This window comes from Peromyscus eremicus, chromosome 4 (genome assembly GCF_949786415.1).
Source record: "Peromyscus eremicus chromosome 4, PerEre_H2_v1, whole genome shotgun sequence".
NCBI classification, from domain to species: Eukaryota; Metazoa; Chordata; class Mammalia; order Rodentia; family Cricetidae; genus Peromyscus; species Peromyscus eremicus.
The window spans coordinates 6115451-6126479 of NC_081419.1; positions in this window are offsets into that span (position 1 = coordinate 6115451).

Sequence of the window (11029 nt, forward strand, 5' to 3'; positions counted from 1 at the left end):
TCTTGAGAAAGTTCCGGACCACAGTGCCGGGAGAGGGACATGGAGCCCGACAGACTGGCTGAGTTCATCAGCAGAGTCCTGCAGAGGACAAAGGCACACAGAACACGCTATCTGCAGAGCCCCCACACGTATTCAGCTAAGCACTAATCTACACATGCAGAGGAGGGAGGAAAGGGGACTAGAGAGGGCGGATCTTCAGCTCTAGGGCAAGAACTGCGCTGCCTCCAACCAGAGTGCAGAGTAACTCCCTCCTCACTGAGGACAGACTCGAGTTTGCCCAGTAGCTGCTGGGCCAGGGCCAGTCTACACAGCATGCCACTCAGTTTCAAAAGAGCTTAAAAGCAAGACACATGTGAATCAAATCACTATTTCCATGTGAGGGCCCAGAACTGGGCTGGGAGTGTGGCTTGATGGAGTGCCTGTCTGGTGCAACAAGATCTGGTTCATTCCCCAACACCACATAAACTCAATGTGATTGCAAGCCTGTAATTCCAGCACTCCAGGGATGGAAGCAGCTACGGTCAGACTCAGCCATGTAGTGAGATAATTCAAGGCCAGCCTGAGCAACGTAAGACTCTGTTTAAAAAAAGAAAGAAAGGGGTTGAGGATTTATCTCAGTGGTAGAGCGCTTGACTAGCAAGCACAAGGCCCTGGGTTCGGTCCTCAGCTCCAGAAAAAAAAAAAAAAAAAAAGGAAGAAAGAAAGGAACTAAAAAGTAAATCAAACAACCGAGTCCAGAACTAAATTTAAGAATGTTACATGAATACAAAAAGACCTACTGTGTAACATGGTGAATTTCATAGTGGCTAGCATCCTACCAGAAATTATCCAGTAGAGGAATACAAAGCAAAGCAGTAGAGGAATACATTCTCTAAGGAGAAACCCGGAAAAACCATTATTACAGCTGGAACTCTGTGTTTGCAGGAATGGTAGTAGAGTCCAGCTTTCCTCCAGGCCTGACAGGACAGCAGGATCACAAGGCAAAATGGCCACAATGGCCGCAGCACAACTTCCTCCACAGTTGCTAAGCAGTACCTACCTGGAGGTTACAGCTAACCACATAACCGACACTTTCACAGAGCTGTCTTAGAAGTTAAAAGGGGAGGCTGGGTGTGGCGCACATGCCTGTACTCCCAGCTATTATGGAGGCTGAGTAGAAGAGTCCAAGGTTGAAGTCTGCCTGGATTATGTACCAAGCTTTAGGCTAGGCTGGACATAATGAGACCATGTGTTGTAGAATATCATTTTAAGGCGTGTTACTTTTGTTTATGCTGCATTTGTTTAACTCTATGAAGCTGTGTTACTTTGCCTGTCTAAAACACCTGATGGTCTAATAAAGAGCTGAACGACAAATAGCAAGACAGGAAAAAGGATGGGTGGGGCTGGCAGGCAGAGAGTATAAAGAGGAGAAATCTGGAAGGGGAGGAAGAGGGAGCAAGAAAACAAGGAAAGGAGGATACTAGGGGCCAGCCACACAGCCACACAGCCACACAACCACACAGCCACACAGCCAGACACGTAGTAAGAAGGAAAGAAAAGGTATACAGGAATAGAGAAAGATAAAAGCCCAGAGGCCAAAGACAGATGGGATAATTTAAAGTTAAGAAAAGCTGGCAAGAAACAAGCCAAGCTAAGGCCGGGCATTCATAAGTAAGAATAAGTCTCCTCTCTGTGTTTATTTGGGAGCTGAGTGTTGGCCCCCCCAAAAAAGTAAAGAACAAAAACAACAACAACAACCATGTCTCAAAATAAAGGTGGGGGGATGAGGGGATGAGTTGTGTTTTGAGATACACAACTCAATAGTAGAGTGCCTAGCAGACATAGGGTGCTAACACCACTAAAGAGGGAGGGAGGGAGGGTGGGAGGGAAAAGAAAATGAAAGCCATGATAGGCAGATGAGAAGAAACAAGATCAGAACAGAACTCGATGATAAGCCGGAAAAGAACACAATAAATGGACTAACAACCAAAGAGTCCCAAACCCAGATCCATGAGAAAAACAATCTGTAAACTCTAGCCAAGCCGGAGAGATAGGAGAAATAAACAAGGAGACGCGCCTTACGAATGTCTGTCCTTATGCTAGAAAACCCAACAACTTTGATAAAACACTTGAGTTCCTTCAAGATACACAAACTAGAACAATTCACCCAAGAACTCAATACTCAGTCACCTTAGGCCTGCTAAGGAGGTTGAGTTTATCACCAAAAACTCCTGTGCAGAAAGGCCCAGCCCAAATGGCTTCCCTGGTAGATTTAGCCAGATGTTGAAGGAAGAAATGAAACCAATTATAGACTCGAAAACTGATGAGAAGACTCCACACAAATGCTCAAGGCCAAGGGAAAAAATCTAACAAGATTGTTTTTTGAAACAGGGTCTCTCTAGCCCTGGATAGCCTAGAAGTCTCTATTTACCAGACTGGCCTTGAAGTCACAGAGCTCCATCAGCTTCTGCCACCTGAGTGAGCCACCATACCCCTCTCTAACAAGATAGATTTTTACAAATGATTCTAAACTTGCTGCAGAAGTGTAAAGGACTTAAAATAGAGAGGAGTAATTTGAGGAACAAAATTGAAGGCTTTCTGGAACGACAACCCTGGGACCACCTGCGTGGCTTTGGTGCCCAGCAAAGATGAGTACCACAGAGCAGAATAGTGATGGACGTGGACAGCCCAGTGTGGTGGCGAACGCCTTTAATCCCAGCCTGCGGGAGGCAGAGGCAGGAGGATCTATGTGAGTTTGAGGCCAGCCTGGGTTACAGAGTGAGATCCAGGACAGCCAGGGCTACCCAGGGAAATGCTATTTCAAAAGCAATCATTAGATAAGACACTCTGACCCCTCTGTACGAATGTCTACAGTCAAGACTGGAATGGGGAAGTGTTCGGTGCGCAGTAGGGTCCATGGCACCGCTGTGGTCAGTGATGGCAGGCTGCAGAAACACTGTGACTTTGTGTTCCGTATTTCAAACACCTGGAAGATAGGATTCTGAATGTTTCTACCAGAAATAAATGATCCATATTGAAGGGCATGTAAATGCCCCACCTGACTTAAACAAGCTGTGGGCATGTGTATGGGAACTCTGGTGGTCTCTGTTGTGAAGGTTACGGTGATCACCAACTGTGGATAGGTGTACGGGAACTCCGTGTGGTCCCTGTAAGTGTTAACAGTGATCACCAACTGTGGACATGTGTATGGGAACTTGGTGCAGTCCCTGTGATGGTTAACAGTGATCACCAAATCTAGACACATGTATGGGGACTCCGTGTGGTCCCTGTTGTAATGGTTCACAGTGGTCACCAACTTGACAAGCTCTAGAGGAGGTTTGCCTCTAGGCATGTCAATGCGGGATTATCTCGATTAGGTAAGTGAGAAACCTACCTTAAAAGCCAGGGGTACCTCTCTCCAGGCTCCAACTCCAGAGCAGCATAAAAAGGAGAAAGCAATCGGAGCCGCAGCACCCATCAGTCTGCTTCTTGGCTTCGGCTTTTGGGAACAGTCACCTCACGCTCTGGTGCATGCCTTCCTGCCATGACAGACTGTACCCTTCTCAACCCTCCCTTAAATGGCTTTGCGGGGTCTTTCAACACAGCAGCAGCAAAAGCAACCGGGGCTGTGCCCCATGAGCACATACAATATTTAGGTTTCTATGTATCTGCTAAGGTTTTCTAAGTTAGAAAATGGGACTGGGGAGATGGCTCCAGGGTAGAGGGGCTTGCCAGGAATGTGAGGACCCGACTGTCCCCAGTGCCCCTGGAAAGAGCCTGGTGTGGCAGTGTGCTGTCATCCCAGACGTGAGGAGACAGGTGGATCCCTGTGGTGCTAAGGCCAGGCAGCAAACTGCATCACTGAGCCCTGAATCCCAGTGACAGATGCAGTCTCAAAAAAGAAGGCGAGCTGTTCCTGCGGAAACACACACACACACACACACACACACACACACACACACACACCATTAAAAAAAAAGAAACCTATGTCAAATTTGTGGTCCCCTCCTGTGCTGCTGGCTGGAATGTAGAATGGTCCAAGTTTGGTGAGCACTTGTCCCTCTCTTTAAACACACACCTCCCATGGCCCAGCCACTGCAGTCCTAGGACTCACTGTGTGCATCTCAGTGCTTAGCAGCAGTTCTTTACAGCAACTCATCTGTGACAGCTTCAGAATGAACGAAGGCTCGCTGCCCACCACCGAGAGAGCCAGGGGCTACAGAGACGCTGCAGGGGTGAAGCCTGGCTGCCCACCACCGAGTGAGCCAGGGGCTACAGAGACGCTGCAGGGGTGAAGCCTGGCTGCCCACCACCGAGTGAGCCAGGGGGCTACAGAGACGCTGCAGGGGTGAAGCCTGGCTGCCCACCACCGAGTGAGCCAGGGGCTACAGAGACACTGCAGGGGTGAAGCCTGGCTGCCCACCACCGAGTGAGCCAGGGGCTACAGAGACGCTGCAGGGGTGAAGCCTGGCTGCCCACCACCGAGAGAGCCAGGGGCTACAGAGACGCTGCAGGGGTGAAGCCTGGCTGCCCACCACTGAGTGAGCCAGGGGGCTACAGAGACGCTGCAGGGGTGAAGCCTGGCTGCCCACCACCGAGTGAGCCAGGGGGCTACAGAGATGCTGCAGGGGTGAAGCCTGGCTGCCCACCACCAAGTAGAGGCTGGAGAGGCACTGCAGGGGTGAAGAGCACTTGAAGTTCTTGTAGATGTCCGGGGTTTGCCTCTCAGCACCATGTGGTAGCTTACATTCATCCATAACTAGTTCCAGGGGATCTGAATGAGCCCTCTTCTGACCTCCGTGGGAACTAGAACGCACATGACATACACGCACAAACACTTACAAACATAAAAAAGTTTGAATCTTAAAAAAATAAAAATGAGCAAATACAGTAACTGTAGCATGGTCTGGCAGTGAGGGTCGGTGTATACGGGCTTGTCAACAGGGACAATGTCATGTCATGACTCCAAGGAAAGAAGCCAGACCAAAAAAAGTGCATGCTGGGCCGGGTGGTGGTGGTGCACACTTTTAATCCCAGCACTTGGGAGGCAGAGCCAGGCAGATCTCTGTGAGTAAAAGTACATGCCATTTGGTTCATTCCTATAAAAATCTAGAAAAGACAAATGTACTGTCCTAACAAGGCAGGGGTGTGGGTGCTGGGAGGGTGGTAGAGGCAGAGAAGAGCCTGAGGGAGGGCTGATGATGGCTAAAAGGAACGTGTGTGTGTGTGTGTGTGTGTGTGTGTGTGTGTGTGTGTGTGTATACAAGAGTGCAGTGCCCACAAAAGCCAGAAGATGGCGTTGGAGCCCCTGGAGTTACAGGTGGTTGTGAGCCACCCAACATGGGTTCTGGGAATGAAACTCTGGTCCTCTACGAGAGCCACAGCAAGCAACCACCAAGCCTTCTCTCCAGCCTCTGAGAAACTGCTTTTTAAAAAGAGCAACACCACCTCCCTGCTACTGTGGGAGTCTGTTTTCAGGTTCCTCGTGGCTTTACCCAGTAGGTCCACATAGAGAGGATGATTAGGACCACAGGCCTGAGTGCAGGTGTCTGAGATGCTCTGCACTTGGCTGTGCTGGGGGGGGGGAGGTCTTTTGCTCCACCCCTTGGCATCTCTATAAATACCCTGGGGCAGAGACAGTCAGGGCTGGTTGGAATAGGTTTCAGGCCCTCTGGAGGTTATCCTTTATTTTCTGTTTATCTCCACAATTTAAAACCTTCTATCTATTATTTCCTGCTGCTCGCACTCAAGAAAACTCTGGGGAACTGTGGGGTTGGTGGGTAAATGCCCCGCATGCTACTCCAAGCAATTCTAATAAGATTAGTAAGATTTCAGATGATTAGGCCACATGTACCATTCCAGGTAAACCAGTGTGTTTATCCCTCCACCTTTTTCCATGCGGCCTGTGTACCTGGGGTTCAGCATGGCGGGGTGGTCCCTAAAGGTGTTCTCAGGAGCAGGCAGCTTTCTGGACCCTGGAGCCTGGACCTTACAGGCCTCCATCCACCTAATAGGGGATGTATTCCCTTCATGGATGGTAAGGTGTCTCACAGGCACGATTAGGCATCTCTGGGTTCTCTGGCATGAGACCATCTAACCTACCAGCCTCACAGCCACAGCTCCTGTGGGATCCCCAGCTCTCGTGAGGAAGGCAGGCATGCTGCGCCACTCTCCTGCTCAGAGGGCAAGGACTCTGTGGACAGGCAGGACTGCAGAGGGGCTTGGCAGAGAGCAGCTTAGAGGAGCCAGGCTACTGCCTTACCTCACCTTCACAGGAAGTGGCAGGTTGTTTACAGGAAATCCCTCAGCCTCATACTTAACGGCATCCGAAGTCCTGGTTAACCACTCCGGCTGATAGGCAGCAGTGACTCGGCTGCTAACTCAGGCACCCTGCCACCAGGCCGAGGGCTTCCGCCCACTGCAGAATTCCTCTGTGTTCAGACACCCAGTTCCCCCCACCCCCAGGATTAGGCCTGCAGGGTCTCCATTTCCCTACCACATCTTGGTGATGAGCCACATCTAGATCAAAAGACTCAGGGATGCCAGGTTTACAGCTGTAAGCACTCTCCCTCAAAGGTACAGTGAAGTCCAGGTCACCATGGCACCCAGCAAGATGCCCCCCACCACACCCTTAGCATCCTGCCTGTACACAGAGATAGCTTCATCCCAGCTGAACACAGCACCTCTGGTCTCTAGATAACTTTGGCTTCCAGGACGAATGCTCTGAACAAGATCCCTGTTAATCATGAAGCCTGCCTGGCCTGGCCTGGTGAGGAAGGCTGACCAGGTGTGCATGCCTCCTGCCTGAGGAGAGTAGACAAGTATGGTCGCCTCGCCAGACCTCACTCAGCAGGACAAGTGGCAGCCAGGAATAGCCCCGGGTGTCCGGCTGCTCTCCCCAGAGAACCGCCCTTCGCCAGTCTGGTTTAAAATGTCACCTGATAAACCTCAAACCAAAGCCAGAACTGGGGTGGAGATAACCCTGTCTCTGCATTCCCAGCCATCGTGTCTGGGGAACAAGTGGGCAGGGCTGTGCCCAGACAGCAAATGGGCTGGCTTTTCGCGGGACCCCGAGTGGTCAGAAGTTTGTTTCTCTGGACACAGCCCAGGAGGAGAGTTCATTCATGCACACGCCTGCTCCTTGTGGGTACAGTGGTACACATCTATCCTCTTAGCAGTCAGGACTGAGGCAGGAGGATTGCTGTAAGTTCAAGGCCAGTCTGTGATGTATACTGAAACCCCGGCCAATCCGGGGTACAGGGTGAGACCCTGTCTCAAGGGACAGAAGTTCCCAGTGCCAAAAGGGTGAGCCTGTGAGCATCATGCCCAGTCTCCATGGCATGCTAAGCCAAGAGGCCGGGCTGCAGCAGGGAGGCAGAGGGAGGGTAGAAGGCCCTTCTGAAGCCTCCTAGCCCAGTGATTTTCTCAGGGCCACTTTCTTCCCGAGAAGGGGAAGGTATCTTGTGATCCATAGGCAGGAAAGGGTGCTGGGGCCATGCAGGGCGGGGGGATGGGTGGGGTGGGGTGGGGGGGGGGCTGTGAAGCTTTCCTGCGGCTGCTTATGTAGTGACTCGGAAAACTCTGTGCCTGTGTGTGTGTGTGTGTGTGTGTGTGTGTGTGTGTGTGTGTGTACATGGAGGCCAGTGGTTGACCTCAGGTGTGGCTCCTCAGGAGCCATCCACCCTGATTTTTGTTTCGTTTTCATGGAGTTCCTTATTCATGCAAGCACATTACCAACTGTCTCTCCACAGTCCCCTAATGGGCAATTTGGGGGTAGTGTGTGTGCTGTAGTCTATTGCCACCTCAAGTGCCTGGACCCCAACCAGATGGGAGCCAAGGCTGTGGAGGACCCAGGCGGCACTGAGGATGGCTAGGAGACACAAAGTCACAGAAAGCACTTCTAGAAATGTCTGCAGGTCTGAGAGTTCCAATGCAGCCCCCAGCCCCGCTGGGACAACGAGTCTCTGGCTCTTCTGGGATAGTGTCTCCGGAGCAGAGGCTCTGTGGAGGAACAGCTGTCACAGCAGCAGGCAGGCAGAGAGCCACTGAGCACCTGCTGCCTGGAAATTCTCGGCGGCGGTGGCGGCGGCAGCAGCGGTGGGCTTGCCCATTCCAGACACTTGGCTCCAGGCCTGGGGCCCTGAAGGGGACCCTGCCCTGCTTGTCTGGGCCTGGCATCTCTATCTCTCAGCCTAGCCTGGACTTCTGAATTTAACTCGCCATCAGCTAGAGCAGGTAGAGGGCCTTCACTGGGCCATCAGATGTCACCTGGAAGTCACTTGACCTCTGCACATTCCACTCCCCTAACTCAGGCTGCCATACCCACTGTCATGCTGTGGCAAAGACGGCTTCCTAAGCTCCTTGGTCTGGCCTGTGTGATCTGAATGGACTTCTCTTTTGATGTACACATGCATATGCACGCGCACAAAAAACCCACAGTCCCTTGTACACAATACTCAGGAGCTGATTCCACAATCAAAAAACCAAACTCCGACACAGCCCACCACCCATGAGCCATCTGGGTGGAGAGTGCCGGAGAAACCCATGCTGCAGCTTCCAGCAACGGTGCCTCAGCCTTAGGGCAGAGACAGCACACTGTTGGTGCTGTAATGTAAAGAACCCAGAGAAGCCAAGCCTAAGGCCCAGATGGATGAACAGGGCCTTCCTGTGCCTCGTAGCACTACAGAGGCCACACCCATTCTGGGGAGCCTGCAGGTGAAGAAAGCCCTCCTTCGAAGCCTGCTTTTCTGTGGGCCGTACATAACTAAATGCACAGACTTCTGGGAAGTGAGGTGGAAAGGTGTTTTCTGCCTGAGAACCCTGGATGGAGGGTGTGCTGCGAGCTAAGGGCTTTCTTAGTAATAACCAACAATTATTTGGCACCAAATGTATGCCCATAGTCATCTGCTCTGGTTGAATGTGCAGTGGTCAGCGACTCGGGTAGAATCACGACTCTACCTCTTCGAAGACATGAGGTCTGCCAGTTCTCACACCCACATCCACACTCCCTGCCTCCTTGTCCACAAGACGGGGAAGCCAGCCCGGGACCAGCATGGCAAGTTCATCAGAGCCCAACGTGTTCGTCCACACTGGCTGGCAGGCAGGGCCCGAGAGCCCTTTCCACAAGGTCTGGGTTTCATCCAAGTCCACGCAAATGGCCTTGCATGGGGGGGGGGGGGGAGGCGCTGAGGACACAGTCACTCCAGCAACCTTGGGTCCCCCAACTTTCCACACAAACGTTCCAATGAGGAGGCAGCTTCCTCCTGGAATATAGACCCGTGTGGCCTCTCCATCAGCTAGTGGGGGGGACAGGTGCATAGCCATGCGCCCAACCTGGTCCTGTGTTTCTACAGGGAGATTTGCAGGTCCACAGTGACTTGAATAGGGACCTGAACTAAACCTGTCACCCTTGATATACAGTTCTTATTCCAAAAAAAAAAAATCTAAGTTGAAGGACTAGGTGTGGTGGTGCACACTAATCCCAGAACTCAGGAGGCAGAGACAGGTGGATCTCTGTGAGTTCAAGACCAGTTTGGTTTACTGGTCGCCATTTCCTGTCCAATCAGGGATATATAGTGACACCCTGTATTAAAAAATAATAATAATAAAGCTGGGGCTGGGGGAGGGCTCAGTCAGCTCCACAAGCAGAAGAACTAGAGGTTGACTCCCAGAACCCAGGGAAAAGCCAGACACAATGGTGTAAGCCTGTCACCCCAGCACTGGGGTCACAAGAGCTTGCTGGGTAACTAATCTAACCTATTGGGGAGTGCCAGGTTCACCAAGAGACTCTGTCTCAGAAAATAGAGAGCCCTAGAAGACATTGACCTCTGGTCTCCACATAGAAACAGGCATGCACATACATAGAGAGAAAGACAGAGACAGAGACAGAGACAGAGAGAGGCAGAGAGAGAGACAGAGACAGAGAGAGAGACCGAGAGAGAGAGAAGGAGAAACAGAAAAACCAAGGTGTCCCCAAGCCCTACTCCTGTCCTGGGACACCTGTCAGGGATGTCTGCACTCCTAGAACCAGTCCCAATGGAGACAGGACCATGAGAAAGAGCAGGTGTACAGACTGACAGCCCAGAGTCCGAGTCTTCCGGCACTTAGCACAGGAACCACAGCCACACGCATCTTCCCAAATATGCTCACCCTGACCAGCCACAGTGAGCCTGGGACCCCACATAACCAGCACCAGAGCCAGGGTGCTTTAAAATTAATTTTATTTCTTTTTATATCTTTTATTTTAAACTTAGAAAAAGGTTCATTTAACATTGTCTTCAAGAGTCTCGCGCCTGCTGGTAAGTGCACGCATGGGCTGTGTTCACAGTATCTCCATGACCGAGTATGGTTGGCGCTTATTGCTGGAAAGAGTGAGTGTCCACGCCTGGGTAGGCATGGGCGTGAAGGACAGCAGTAGAGGGATCGGCACCCCAGAAAGCCTGGGGTGTGTCGACAACATGAGGCAATGGGCTGAGGTTAGCAGCCCAAGAGAAGCTGGATGTTCTCGGGCAGACCCGCACTGCCTCTCTGGAGTCTCTCCAGCCCTGTCTTGGGCCAGGTAGGAGGGCAGAGAGGAAGGGGAGCCAGAGAAGCCAGGTGGGCAAAGCCAGACATGCAGCAGGGAGGGATCTCAAGAAACGTGAGCTTTGGAGTCTCCATGTCCAGAGCAGTTCAGACCACACTTACTGTCATTCTATTCCCCAACCCCATGTCCAGGAAGACCCCTTCAGTGACCACCCAGCTCAGGACAAGGGCTCGCCTCCACCCTCACCAAGGCCCATCTCCTTTCTTCAGGGCAAGGAAGCCCTGAAAACAAAGGGGGCCTTTCCAGCCAACGGCCAGGCCTGTCCTCGAGTGCCGGGCTGGGACCCCATGGCTCTCTCTCCCGGCTAAAGGGATAGCCTCCACACACACAAAGGGGAGGTTCTAGGGGAGGTCCAGCCATGACTAGCAGCTCTCCAGCACCCACTGCTCCATCTGCTCAGCTCACTGTACTCCAGGTAACTGCAGCCCCCAGCCTTAGTGGCCCGAGAATGACCGGACATCAAGC